Below are 16,118 nucleotides of genomic sequence, written 5' to 3' on the forward strand. Positions count from 1 at the left end.
ACCCAGGGTCTCACACATGCTAGGTGAGTACTCTACCACTGAGCTATGACCCCAGCCCTTCTCCATAGTTTTTTTTTATTAACTTTTTTGTAGTTGTAGAGGGACATACTGCCTTTATCTTATTTGTTTTATTTTTATGTGGTGGTGAGGATTGAACCTGGTGCCTCACAGATGCTTGGCAAGCACTCTGCCACTGAGCTACAGCCCCATCCCTGCCCACCTTAATATTTTTAAAATTAATTTCTGTGGGTGTACACAAATGAGATTCAATGTGGTATATTCATATATATACATAGGATTTTTTTTCCATTTTTATTATACTAATAGCAGGTACTCTTGCTTGGCTTCCATAGGTCTTGTGAAAATAGTTTGGTGCATGAATAGTTATTCAACTTGGTGTGTCTGTAAGGAGACAATATCTGGGAGATCTTATGCATCTTCTGGAACATCTATTGTAATTGAAGTTTCAATGTCTTTTTTATCCATTTTCTGCATAATAATCAGGGCTTCTCTGAACATCTAATAATCGCTTGATGATTTATGTTTATGTTTGCAGTTCTAGAATATACAATTAAAGCAGCCAGTATTTTTTTTGTTTTTCATTCAAAAGGATATTTGTATTTTCATTTTAAGCATAAATATAGCATCTTTATTTTATTTTTATTCTACAAATTAAATTTTTTACATTCTATGTGTTGAACAAATGCCACAGATAATGATTTCAGCACATATTTAATTCATGAAATCTTATGTTCTGTAATGGGGATGTAGCTGAGAGGTACAGCATTTGCCTAGCATGTGCCAGTCTATGGGTTCAATCCCTAGAAACTTCCCCTGCACACACAAAAAAATTAAATCTTAGGTTCTGAATGCAACAGAATAAACTCCTACAGGCAATATAGTGAATTCAATTTTTACATTCAAGGATTATTGATGTTAAAATAAGTATAAAATTTAAAAATTTTAGAAACAATTGTGTTATTCCTTAAGTTTTTTGATAAAGAACTTTTCATTTATTGAGGAGATAATGACTCAACACCAAATTTAAGTAATGATATTTTAACTTACCAGTCTTATTTATTTTGAAAAATGCATGATTTATTACTGAAAACACATCTTATGCAGGTAATAATTAGGTAACAAGTGAGTTTTTCCAAAAAGCAGCAATTTTGAAATATGGAGGAAATATAGTTAAGAAATCTGTATCAATTTCGTCAATATCATGGTAATTTTAATTTAGAGGAACATAATGAAAATAAAGAATTTTTTTCTGTAACACTAGGAATTGTTCTGTGTTTGTACTTAAACATCAACAGTTATAGCATTCATAACACTGGGGAAAATTCTATATTTTATGAACAAAGATGAAAACAAGATGTTTACAGGACACTTTAAAATATACAATGCACTTTCAATGTGTTCTTATTTCTGAATCTTATGCCATGTGCGAGAATGCACCATACATATTTACTGTAATTCAGAAACTTGAGGCACAATAGGTGATTAAATTGATTTATTTCAAGTCACATTGAATTTCAAAGCCAAACCTCAATCTCAGGCTTTCAGCTCCAAACTGTTTTTTTTTTTCCTTTCTCTCATGGTCTGCATCCAGGTCCAAAGGGGCATATAGTTATAGAGGGAGGTAACTGGGTGACATCACCAGCTATGGAAGAACATGCCAATAATATTCTTGGCTTTTAAATATATTAATTGACCAATAACATTTTTGGGGATTCATTGTCTGCATTTAAAAAACACAGCCTTAACTATAATAGTTAACTAATTATTGACTCCTCTACCCAGATGATGTTTTTTATCCCAAATATTACTAGATTCTTGGAATTACATACATGGATTTAAATAAAACTTGTACACTGTCAAAGATTAAGGCATTCAACATGGAGGAAAAAAAGTTACTCTAAAGACCCAAGAATTTGTCATTGCAACGATCCTTATGGGATATGCATCACAGGACTTGGAGGGGGAACATGAGGAGTTTCTGGGATATGGTTATAAGAAAGATTTTAGTTTGTGAAAATGCATCAAAATACTTATCTACATACATTTTGCATCTGTGTACCATGCTATTATAAGCTTTAAAAATATATTGTTTATTGGGCTGGAGATGTGGCTCAATCGGTAGCGCGCTCGCCTGGCATGGTGCGGCCCAGGTTCGATCCTCAGCACCACATACCAACAAGGATGTTGTGTCCGCCGAGAACTAAAAAAAAAATAAATATTAAAAATTCTCTCTCTCTCTCTCTCTCTCTCTCTCTCTCTCTCTCTCTCTCTCCTCTCTCACTCTCTCTTTAAAAAAATATATTGTTTATTATTTTGAAAGGAAGTAGGCACTTCATAAACATATTTTGCATATTTTTGCTAAATGTAATATTCAAATATATTTAAAATGCCTACATACATTATGAGTGACATGTAAACATATACACGCACATGGGAAAATGCAAAATATAATAAAATTGTCATTCTCAATATCAGAAAGAAGTAGAAATGTTTGTGGAAGAACACGTCTATACTATACGTAATAGACAAATCAATACAAAGAAAGTTAATGTTAGATTAATGTTAGATAGAAAATTCCCAAGTTCAGTTACAGATACGAATTCAAGGGACAATGAGAAGTCTCTAACCTGAGACATAAGATGAAACATTATTAAAAATGCCTTCAGCATAATAATAGGCACAGTTGTTCTACACCTCCAAGGAGGATTTAAAATGCATTTACATCTTGCTGAGATATTATCTATCATATATAAGAAAATGCCTAACTTACCAAAAAACATTTTTTGTGTATGTGACAAACGTGAAACCAATATGAAAATTCATGGTCTCAAGAAAATTTTTCTCCGTAATGAGATACTTTGATACCATCTATTATAAAGAAAGAAATTACAGAAATAAATGGCTTTAGGGATTCAAGGCTGATCTTATTTAGGAAAAAAATATGTATATAAATGGATGAAACTTTTCTTAATTGTAATGCTTATCTGAGATTTGACATAATTTTAATCTTTATGCTTATAACAACAAAAATATTGACTTGTACATTATGTTTTGAAATAGATATGATACTTGAGTTGATATTTTAACATGTAAAAAATGTATTTTATTTTATATAAGAAGCAATGTATTCACAAGAGGAATTATAAGTACCAAGTGAAACTACATGTATTTACATATAGGGGTGATACTCTTTAGAGGTAATCTTGACCTTATTGTAGGATTATAAGAGAAAACCTGAAAAATATTCACTTTTTGAAATCATCACCTGTGGGCTAGACATAAACAATGAAAAAGAAAAGATTATAAACATCATGTGAAGAGATATTTTACTTGTGTTTTTGATGAATTTGAAGGGAGGCAGTCCTTTTATGAGTGATATAGATGAATGAGCACTCAAAGGAGATAAGAAGACCTTCTAGTTCTTGGAACTTATCTTTGCTCATTTCATAAATAAAGACACACATCCTAAGGTTGTCCTAGTTTACCTAAAACAGAGTCTGAGAAGAAAAGGAATCACAGAATTGAAAGGAACTCAATAGTTTATTTGGCTCATTCTTTCACCCACTCCCTAATTCCTTTCATGAAGCATATATTAAAATCATTGAAACTGTTAAGAACTAAAGGTACAATTCTTTTTTTTGCTCTTAGGTTGACAATGAGTGCAAAACAACCTAGAGCCTCCAAATACAGCCAATAGGTCACTAAATGGCAGATATTTTGGTTTTCTAATTCTCAGGACACACATAGTGTTCAGATCTTGTTTCAATTTTCATGTTTCCTGGTGAATAATTAAATATCAGACTGATATTTGTTACTAATATTAAAAATGGGGAAAACTGGGTTTATAGTATACAGGAACTGTCTGTATTAGCCTCACAGTTTTTCTGTAAACTCAGAACTACTCTAAAAATAAACTCCACTGTTAAAAAAGTGATTGCAGCCAGGCATGGTGTTGAGTTCCTGTAATACCAGTGGCTTCGGAGGCTGAAGCAGGAGGATTGTAAGTTAAAAGTCCGCCTCAGCAACTTAGTGAGGGCCTAAGCAACTCAGTGAGACCCTGAGACCCTGTCTCTAAGTAAAATATAAAAAAGGGCTGGAGGTGCTAGGATTGTGGCTCAGCAATAGAGTGCTCACCTAGCTCATGTGAGGCGCTGGGTTCAATTCTCAGCAACTCATAAAAATGAATGAATAAAATAAAGGTAAAAAACGGGGGGCGGGGGGGCTGGTGATGTTCCTCAGTGGTTAAGCACCCTGGGTTTCAATCCCTGGCACCTCCCACCACCAAAAAAAGTGATTGCAATACACATATATGATAAAGGACTGGTATTCATTTATGTGAATTTATGAATCACCCAATGAAAAAAAAAGAATGCAAAAGATCTTAATATTTCACACAAAAGGTAAGAAGATGGTAATTATATGAAAAATTACGAATAAAACAATGAGATGCCATTACACACTGGAAAGGCCAAAATCCCCCCCCCAAAAAAAAGGGGGGGGATACCAATGCATACAAGGATGTGGATCCAGAACAGTACTCATTTTTAGTGGGTTTCAAAAGTATACAGTTCCTTGGCATTTATTCAAATGAATTGAAAACAGATGCCCACACACAATCTATACACCAATGACAGTGAAAAACAGATTTGCCAAAATTTGGAATCAAACAAAAGGTCCTTTAATAGGCGCATCAATAAAATGTTGGACATCCATATAATGAAGTATTTCTCAGTTATAAACAGAAATTAATAAAAATTATAAAGCTATCTAAATGTTACTAAGTGAAAGAAGTCAATCTGAAAATGATATTCTTGGAGAGGCTAACCTACAGAGACACTAAAACAATCAGTAGTTGCCTGGAGTTCATGCAGAGGGAAGAATGAAGAGAGGAGCACAAGGGATTTCAAGGGCAGTGAAACTATTCTGTATGCTACTAGAATGGTGGATACATGTCATTATGTATCTGCCCAAACCCATGGAATTTACTGCACAAACTGAGACACAATGTAAGTGATGGAATTTATTAGCAATAATGCATCAGTATTGACTCATTAATTGTAAGAAATGCAACCCATCACTGCAAGATGTTTATAATAAGGGATACTATGTATGTCCGGGGGACTGAAAAAAAAAAAAAAAACAAAAAACTCTGCACTTTCTGCTAAATTTTTCTGTAATTCTAAACCTTCTGTTAAAAAGTAAAGTCTATTAATTTTTTAAAAAGTGATGTTTGTTATAAGTAAGTCATTTCCCCACTCTATATAATTTCCTCTCAGACATGGTTGGCTGCACAGTTGCATAATGATCCACTTGTCTAGAAGCTATTATCAGGTCTTAAGTGGAAATTTGGACTGAATGTAATAAATATGACTTCAGATATGAATTTCTGAAAAAATACTCTAAGTTAAGGAGAAATGTTTTTAAATTAGTGAAAGTAAAAGGGATTTTATTTCTGCTTTTTACAGAACTCTCAAAGTCATCTATCTGAGGGAAAATAATATCAGTTAAAGTAAACGTAATGTTTATAGCACGCTGGCTTTTGATTTATGTTTATCTTAAGTAAAGGTGAAGAGAGCTTTGTTATTTACCTAGAAATCATGCATCATGTAATATTGGTATTTCTTTATTTGACCATGTTGATGGTACCATTTGTACTATCATCCTATTATCATCTTGTGACTGCAAATGAGATTACCTTTCTCTAATACCTTCTTAGTGCCAATATCCCTAGTTAAAAGTTTCATATATAAGTATGAATCTGTATAGTAGACTTATTTTATATGCTATATGGAGATTTTTATCTATGTGGAAAACATCATAATTTTTTACATTTATAAAAATATATAGGAAGAGGAAAACCCTGCAGCTGACAAACATAAAGGAGTGTACACTTATATAACCATGAAATGACAATTTATTATCCTGAAATTTTTCTAGAACTTCATTGTGTTCTATAGACCATAAGGATTTTAGAAATTTAGAATAATGAATATTCATTGAAGTTGACAATATGCTTGTATAGACTCATCAGAAACCAAGATTAGGCATAGGAATAAAAATGATACAGAATAAAGTTAAAAACAAAATAGTAATCAGCACTAGCACTTACTATCTTCATTCTCTTCTCATGTGATAAGCACTTTCCATGCATTCTCTTTTTTGAATCTTCTAACAGCTTCATAAAGCAGGTAATGTCTATCATTTTGTTTGATTTGTTTTATGGATAAGAACATAGGCAAGTTGTTCAGTTACAAGCACAGACAAGAAAGAGGTTACGTTATTTGCTGGAGGTCCTAGAGCTAGTAAGTGATGATACTGGAACTATTACTCAAGAGAGTCCTAACTGTATATAGTCAGAGACAAAGTATAAGGCCATTCTAAAGAGTTCTTAAAAATAACAGGGAGACAAGTTTACAGGTACATTTTACTTGGATAGAAAAGGACTAAGTACATTCTTGTTTGGGAGTAGAAATAGGAATTCTTCTGAGAGACAGCAAGTATAACTTAAATGAACATTAGAAAAATAGTAGTATTTGAATGTCATGAGTACTTCAGCATGTCCATTAGGCCTCTTTCGCCTGCTAAGCATGTGTATTACATTACAAGTGTGTGTGTGTGTGTGTGTGTGTGTGTGTGTATGTGTATTTAGAAAGCAGCAAATAAAAAAAGGCACAAGTCGTTAAAAACTTTAACAAATTCTTTCTCTTCCATCTCTATCTGGAACTTTGTCCAAACATACATTCAAAGGCACTTTCTCATGGAAAGAAAGCAGCATTGATTCTTATTTCCTTGGATGACATCATTTCTTCGGATATTTTTTGAAGGATCTAGAAAACACAGTCATGCACAAAGGGCAAGAATATTAGAATTCTTCAGTAGCAGTAAAGATAAGTTAATATTTATTGAACACTTAGAATTTGCTAGAATTTCTCAGCAATGTTTACATGGATAATCTCATTTAATTCTCTTATCTTAGTATCCTTATTTAATATTTGAAGAACATGAGGCATGAAGTGGTTTGTAAATCTCTCGCTAAAATCACAAAACTAGTAAGTAGAACTAGGATTCAGATCCAGGTAGGTTAACTCAAAGGATTACATGCTTAACTGATGCACCAAACTGCCTCACTGTAGCACTGCTGTTATTACTGCTGTTTCCCTCTTGTATTCCAATTGTCTGCAAAAGCTTGCTCTATTATGCCTGCCAGTGCTGAATCAGTTAAACTAGTGTTATCAAGTCTCCTAACTATGAATGTAGAAGAAAAATCTTAAGAGAAACCTGCATTAGTTTTATCGATCTGCTTTTGCGGAATTGAAAACAAAAAGCCATCTTGAAGCACATCAATAGAATTATGGTTTCCCCTGTGAGAATTTACTGCATTGGCGTTCTGATTTGTTCTCTTCTAAAGAAGGAGCACAGAAAAAAATTATTAGGTGCTAAAACAGACTGGCTCTGATGAATTACTGACAGCTCCACATATCTTTCTAGCGTTTTGTTTTCCTCAACTCATGCTAACATTATTCATTCTGTGCCTTAACAAATTATAAAAGGTTTACTCAGATATATTTATTTATTTACTTATTTGAAGATTGAGGCCCTAGGACATCAAAATATCATGCAAATAATAAGTCATTAGTGAAGTTCTGGGATTAATATATAGAGTAAAGCTTTTATTTCCTTTTTTCTTCTTCAATCTTAAATCTCTGTTCATGAAAATATTGGTTATGATCTATTACATATCCTAGCTATGCAATCATGGTATTGAAACCAAAATGGTGAAATACTGCTGCTCTCCGGGAAGGCTTTCTGAAATGTGATACTATGTATATATTACATACAAGACAGAATATATATTGAATTATAGATATACATCACATACACTTCTGATGTATGTGTGTGTACATAGACACAGACCCAAGAGAGGTTTCAGAGCATTATCTCATGCTTGCCACAAGTCAAATATCTGCAAAAATCAGTTTTAGACTCTCTTTTCTGAGAAATGAGTGACAATTCAAGTTCCTATACATTTAAGTCAGTTAGATCACTTTTAACATATAACTTTCTGAAAATGATTGAAAGACAATCCATATATTAAAAGAAGAAGATAAAAATAAAAAGGTTGTTTGCTATTCTAAATGTTTTACTCTGTCGAGGTGTGCTCCATCAAGGGCACTTTGCAGCTTTATTACCTTGGGCAAGGAAAATTAGTTCTGTTTCTAGATACAACTTGGTGCCTCCTAAGTCACTGGCTTCAGTGGTTGAGCTTCTCCTCACAATGCCCTTCTACACGGTTTGTCCAGCTCTCACTACAGCCAAGAGACACTATTTTCCTAGTGATTTTTCTGGAAGTCAACATTTCCATTGTGAATAAAATGCTAGGCTGAGCGTAATGCAATCACTAACTGAAGACCACAGACATTTAACCCACACTGTGCTCCCATTCCCACTTCATGAAGCTTAATATGTCAAAGAAAGATGGAAGAAGCATCATTGCTTGGATAGGAAGTATTGAGAGACAAGACTTTCAGAGTTTTGTAACAGGATTTCTTTAAAGTTTTGCTTTTCTACTTGAAATAAGTTTAGTTTTTGACGTTAAGCCAACCACTCCATTTTAAGCATTGGAATAGAATTGGACATCTCTTCTAGCTTAACTTTTTCTTTATTCAGAAGAGTCTTATTAAATACAACCAGAGAGTAGTTTTGAGAAGAGGCCATGAAACTACAAGTCCTTCTAAGTTGACCTTTCTGGTGGAGCAGTGATCTGATGCTACTGGATGAGAGTAAAACAGTTTATGCTTCGTGCTTTTAAAATGAGTTATAAACGACATGAGTTTGGCTTTATTAAATTACCTTTTCTTTTTTAACAAACACCATCTGTTTAGGCTTGGCAAGTCTCCCACAGGAAAAAGGGGAAAAAATGATATCCTGAAATAGAAAAGAAAGTCTAACTTCTTCCTTCATAATTGACCCCGGTAATTTACTGAGGTTAAGTTATGCTGGTTCAGAAACATTGCTTGTAAATTTGCAGAACTAATAGTCTTATTTAGTGTGAAAGTTTGTATAGATTTTTACAAATTACTTGAAAAGCCATTTCATGTCAATTATTTTTTTTACCATTCCCCCCAAATATGAGGGATTTGTGACTTCTGCATTCTTTACTCAAAATTTCAGAGATTAGCCAATACAGATAGAAGAGATGGAGGTTTTGTTTTTCTTGTGTGTGTGTGTATGTGTGTGTGTGTGTGTGTGTGTGTGTGTGAGAGAGAGAGAGAGAGAGAGAGAGAGAGAGAGAGTGAGAGAGAGAGAGATTGATTGATTGATTCTGGGGATCAAGTCCAGGGTGCTTTACCACTGAGCTACATTATTTTTTGAAACAGGGTCTTGAACCCAGGCTGGCCTCAAATTTTTAATCCTATTGCCTGAGCCTCTCAAGTAGCTCAGATTACAGGTGTTTGCCACCATGCCTGGCTGCATCTTTTTAAAATATGATATGATAAGCAAATGATAGAGCAGAATATCAAATTCAAATTTACTGGGTAGCTGTATTATACTACTTTTATTCTACTCCAATCCCTAGGCCAGCAAACATGACATGCTCTTTTGTGGACACCATAAAGATATGACGTTTGGTAACCTGCAGTGCAGAGTTTGGTTAAAAACCATCAGCTGCTCTACAACCATGAGCCACAAAGCACTACTGGCACTCCTAAGGTATAGGTAGAGATGGTGAAAGGGTAATGACTGAGTGAACTGCCCTCAAATAGAAATTTGCTGAGGCTACTTGATGGAAAGAGTCCAACCATTTTGGATTGTTTTGACCAGTAGCCTGGATAATGGCTACTGACAAAAGAGTCAGCAAATGTGAAAACCACAGCTGCTCAGGATTTTGATGAGATGACTTCTTTCAGGATCATCAATTATTGAGAATGATCAGGCTTCAATTCTGAAAGAAATGAGGCTGAAAGGAAATGAATTTAAGAGGAGGCAAACAGACAGTTCAAATAAAAGGAATAATGCATACTTCTATGATTATCTCGGTGACTGCTGGATGGATGTATTCTTCTTTAACTTTGTAAACAGTATAAAGGAATTGTTAATGGCTCTACCTAAGGGACAGTTACTCCTAGCCCGAGTTCAAAATTGCTGATATGGAAAGTTTCTATCCCTGGCTCTAAAAACAACTGATGAAAGTATAGCGAGGACCAGCCTCAGGTCAGTGATTCTGAACCTGTCTAAAGTAAATATTAAAGATCTGATTGGGATAGTAAAAGAGAATTAGAAGGTCACATTCACCCAAACACATTGTGCTGATTTCCTAATAAACCATTTCTGAATGAAAGTTTTGCCAATATTGGAAGTTAAATGTTACATTTTCTTTTCTGAGCACTGTTCTTCCTGGAAAAACAAAAACAATACATGGCGTGGATTGAAAATCCTGGGCTATCAGGGCATGGAGGATTCCTAGGGAAGATGAATTTTGGTGGAGATTGCTAGACATCTACAGCTAGCTCTTTCTAATTCTCTAGAGCACCCATAAAGTCACCTTTCTTAAGCCTGGTGCTCCTTTTTCTAAATTCATTAATAAGAAACACAGAGCACTATAATAGTGCCTGAAATAGCCCAAGGGAAGTAAAATGGTTTATATGGGTACAATCTCAGCTTCAAGGACAAAAGTATATTAATTAATGGGAGCATATTTCAAAGTTCACTCCTAAAGCTTGCCATTTCATTACTGTCTTGGCTAAAGTACAAAATGATGATGATCTTTATTATTTAACTCCAATGAAACTGCCATAAAGTGTTACTGATATTAAGAAAAAAAGTGGATTAGCTTGAGTTTTTTTTTTTTTTTTTTCAGTCAGTCCCTTTGAAAGACAAGGAATTAGCCTTTCTTCTTTTAGGATATCTGCCCTCTGGGTTTTATTTTTTTCCTTTTTCTTTTCCTGTTCTCCCCATTTTTCTTCCCTTATCCCCTCAGATGAGGAGATAAACTTCCAATTTCTCTCCATCTCATTTTCCTTTCTCCTTTTTATCATTGTTCTATTCATTAGTTAATATTTAGGACCTAAAACAAAAGGATTATATGAACTGGGCAATAGAAAGTCTCAAAGAACTCAAAGGACATATAAAAGGTGATTGCAGTTCAGAGGAGAGAAACCCATTTTAACTTGTTGGTAAGAAAAGAACAGATGAGTAAAAGTTTATGGATGAATATTCTTTGAGTCTTAAAGTTGAGTAGGATTTGGTCATGTGACAGGTCAAGGCAAAGGAAATTCACGAACATGTCCGTGAAGGTGGGAAAATGTTTCAGTAATGCAGTAGTTCAGTAGGTTTAGTTCAATATTTAATAAGTGGAAAGAAAGGGAATGCAGATATAAGGTAGGATGATCAGATTGTGAAGCGTTTAAATTGCCACATTGAGTAACTTGAAGTCTATTCATCTCTTTACTGTTGTTGTGCTAGAGATTGAACCCAGAGCCTTGTGTATGTGAGGTAAGCACTCTACCAACTGAGCTATATCCCCAGCCCTTAAAGTCTATTCATTAGATAATAAAATCTTGAAATAATAAGAAAATGCTGATTAGTCAGTGAAAAAGCAACAAAACTACAAGATAACTAACCACGAGACCTCGGGAGAAACCACTCCTTCAGGGAACATATGCATTAGAAACTGTGGTACAATCTCATTATAATAGTAAGAAGTACACCCCTAGGTAAACATCAAAATTTTGAAACATGCAATATAAGAAGTAGCATGATTACAATATGCAATTGCAATGTGTAAGCACAAGGAAAACTGGTGCAAAATTGCATGCTCCCCTGCCCTGACTTCACCTCTATCTAGTTCATCCCCCTAGCTACTATCCCTCTTTGAATATTAAAACCTCAGACCAAATCCAGGAGACTCTGAGATTGCACTACTATTCTCTGGTATGTACTTTCTCTTTATAATTTTCTTGTTTTGCTACTCATACTTTATGCCTCCTTAAATTCTTTTCTGACATGGTGAAGAATTTGGAAGGTTCTAGTAGAGGTCTTCTCTGTTCCTGGAGACCTCTACCTATATGGTAACATGTGCTACAGTAGCTCTTCGATAGATTGATTAGAACCTCTTTTTTTGTGACTATTGCATGGTGGGTTTCCTGTGAAGTAGATTTAGTAATAAAAATTACCATGTAGAGATTTACTAAGTGCTTTTCAGATCCACACCTATGGAAGGAAAAGAAAGGGAGCAAATGGACAAAAATGTCTCAATAAAAGGTGTGGGAACATCTCAACTGATCCCAGAGGAGTTCTAAATAGCTATACTTGTTCAACATAGTGACTCATGCCTTTAATCTCAGCTACCCTTAGGAGGCTGAGGCAGGAGGATTTCAAGTTCAAGGCAAGCATGGGCAACTTAACAAGAAACAGTCTTGATATAAACATTTTTGAAAGGAGTTAGGAGGTAGAGGATTGGCCTGCCTAGCCTGGATGAGGTCCCCAGTACCAAAAAATTAGAAAATAAATTAATTAAAGATAGAAAGCAATTTGGGGTCTATCCTTTAGTATGAGTTACCTGGGAAGGGGCCATGGTATTAATCAAGGTGTCTATTCAGTGGGGGGTTATTCCTGAGGTAATTTGGTAGCTGAGTGATATCTGACAGTAACATTCCCCAGAGCTGAATAAATAATCTCTACTCCTGTTGGGAAGCCTGAACAAGACATCATAGCATCTACTACAATGGACTGTTTTATCTCGTAATATTTAAGGTATGTTCCAATAGGAACTTAACAGTTCCTCTTTGAGTACTTGTCATACTTTATACTTATTGTAAGATTACTGTTTGTCTTTGCAACTAGACGGTAATCTTTGTCAACGAGAATTTTGTCCTATTTGTCTTTGTGTTCATGACATTTGAGATTGTAGGAAATACATGTCCAACAAACAATTTCAAAGAAAGAATAAAAAATAATCTGCTTTAATAAAATTTTGCCTTCTCTAAAATTAATTAGTAGATTCAGTGTTTTTAAAACAAAAAAATTCAATGAGGCTTAAGTCAACCATAAGTGTTTCAATCAAATATAGTGGGAATGTTCCCTCAAACTGACTAATGATTTAATAGGTTTCATTTTTCTCAGTGTTTTGAGTTCATATTCATTTTAGGAACATGATAGGAAAAAACAGAAATTTTCTGATTTTAAAACTAATGAACACTTAATTCCTTCATTAATTTAGTTCCTATTAAATAAAAACTGATTCTTTTTTCTAATTTTAATCTTTTTTGGGGAAGCTTAGGCTTATTTAGGCTTCCTGTAGAGTACATTGGTATCTATCAATTGCTCTCTAATCTCTAAAGGTAATATTATTTTGTAAAGCAACTAATCATTATTGCCAATGTGTATGCATTTTTTTTTGCATATACTGCTGAGTACTTATGTGTACTTAATGAATCAGCAGAGTTCAGGGAGAGCCTCATGTTGGAAACAAAGATATGATTCCTATATTCTAGAATTTGCTGCATTTTTATAATATTTTGTAAAGACTAACAGACTCAAGAATAACCACAAAAGAAAATATAATGGATATTGAGTAATGCTGAATAATTAAGGAATAAGGTGCCTAAAAAGAAGGAATGATCAAAATGAGGACAGTTAATGGGAAAAATCATATTTTAAAATATGTCCTAAAAATTCTTTAACTCTTCTTGCAAAGAGAGAGAGGGATGATATCTCCTCCCCTTGAATCTGCACAGGGCAAGAACGTATGTTTGTGTTTTGATGGTGTTTGTTTTGGTAGTGCTGGAGATTGAATCCAGGGCCTCATGAGTGTCAGGCAAGCACTTGGTGACTGGGCCACATCCTTAGCCCAAGAGTCTGTCTGAAATGACACTTACACCTGAGGCTTAGTCACATGGAATTTCCCTTTCAGGGAATTCTCTATGGGAACTTACTCTCCATGCTGTGAAGTACCCAAACCACATGCAGAAGCCACGTTCCAGTGCTTTGTGAACAGTCCCAACTGAGCCACACTTTACTTTTGTAGAAGACAGTGTGGAAGTGGTATCTCCAGGCCAGATGTTGTAGCCCTGGGTTATCTGAGTCTTCCAAGCTGAGTCCCAAGACATTGTGAAGTGAAAACGAGCCAAGACTATTCAGTATTTTTCACATATCTGACCTATTAATTTTTTTGCGGGGTTGGAGGGTACCAGGGAATGAACTCAAGGGCACTTGGCCACTAAGCCACATCCCCAGCCCTCTTTTGTATTTTATTTAGAGACAGGGTCTCACTGAGTTGCTTAGCGCCTTGCTTTTGCTGAGGCTGACTTTGAACTCACAATCTTCCTGCCTCAGCCTCCTGAGCCACTGGGATTACAGGCATGTAATTACATGCCTGGCCTGGCTTGACCTACTGATTTTTAAGCATAATTAAATCATTATTTTATCCCATTAAATTTGGAGTTGTTGAATATAAAGATAAGGATATCAAAGGGCTGCCTGAAGAACTGTATTTTAAAACATTGTCTATTCTTGTATTCTCAAACACTATTTTATTTTCTTTAACTGTTCTGGAAATGCCATATATTATAGGCTTCTGTTGTGAAGAAGAAAAAGTAATTGAAATAGGGTGAGTTATTCAGATAGAACTTCCTTGTACTGGTAGACAATAGAGGTGGTCATTGCTATAACTAACACAAATCTAATCACATATTTTGAAATGTTCTTATGAATTAGGTAGTGTGCCAGGGTGTTATATAAACAATTAATTTACTTTTTAATCTCCACCTTAATCTTGTAAGTGAGGAATCATTATTATGTTTTATATATGATTGCAATGGGGTTTAAATACCACATAGGGAGTTGACCCAAGGATAATTCAGACTGGATAGACACCAAAATCCTTTGTCTTACTGCATGAACTACTATTTTTATTATTGTGAGAAAATAAAAAAGTCTTCTAGGGGAAAATAGTGTGAAAATAGTTTCTAACATAGTAGTTTCCTCCTCTGTATTGGAAAATGTTGAGTGTGCTTCAATATCCTAGAAACTTTTTTCACATTAATGCAAAATCTGGTTCAGAAGTTTCTGGGTTGGCTTTTTCTCCACAATATTTAGAGTAGAAGAGGATATTGAATTACTATATATGCTGCATGTATTTTAGAGGGCAATCTGAAAATAATTAAACCAAGCTGTAACTCTTGAAAATAAAGATTTCTCATAAAGTAAAATGAATTATTGTCCTTGCCCATCACACTAAAACTCTAATACGACAGTAACCAGAAAGCTGAAAAGAATCATTTCAAGTAGGCCCTGTTTTGTGGCTCTGGCCCCACAGATTGATTTTATATTCAGGTTTAGCACTTGGCAGCTGCCAAAAGCCATGAGTGCAATAGCCCATTCAGAGAAAAACAAAATTTGAAAAGAGACAGACAGTAAGGACATGCTGTTAAAGGCAAAGGACAGATATGAAAAAGATCTGCTGGCCCATGCTCTCAATTTAGATGTTTACAATCTCTAAGAATAGACGTTGAAGGCTAATATCAGGTTTAAACATAATATCTAGATCACTTACTCATTAAATCTTATGTATTTCCACAAGAAAAGGAACTAAAGAGAAACCATTCAAATTATATCATTTAAAGCGAGAAACTCTTTTTAGTGCAGTTGTTAAGATTACAGATGAGAAGTGGTGAGACTCCCCTATGACTCCACCAACCTAGCCCCTCTTTTAAAGATGGCTTGAGACTGTAAAAACAGAGCAGTAATTGACTGAGATAATTTCTGGGAATAATTTTCACAACTTTGTTTTGTGTAAAGATATAAAGTTAGAGCATTTTAGGTATTCAAGAGCTATGAAGTGCATCTTTTGCAAGGTTCTCTGATCTTAATTTGGAGTCTACTAGGGCTTTTACACTTTGAATCATTAAATAGAGCACATTTTTGTAGCTCTATGTTGGCTAACAATTTCTCAAGGCAACTCTATATGTAATTGCAGGAAGAATCCTTTAGTTTTATGGAACCTACCAAAATGTAAGTGTAGATCCAAAAGCAAGATTTGAAAGTGAATGGAAAATGGAATACATCAATATTCATATTTTTATTTCCATAATCCAGAA

Source organism: Urocitellus parryii, chromosome 6 (assembly GCF_045843805.1).
Source record: "Urocitellus parryii isolate mUroPar1 chromosome 6, mUroPar1.hap1, whole genome shotgun sequence".
Taxonomy (NCBI): Eukaryota; Metazoa; Chordata; class Mammalia; order Rodentia; family Sciuridae; genus Urocitellus; species Urocitellus parryii.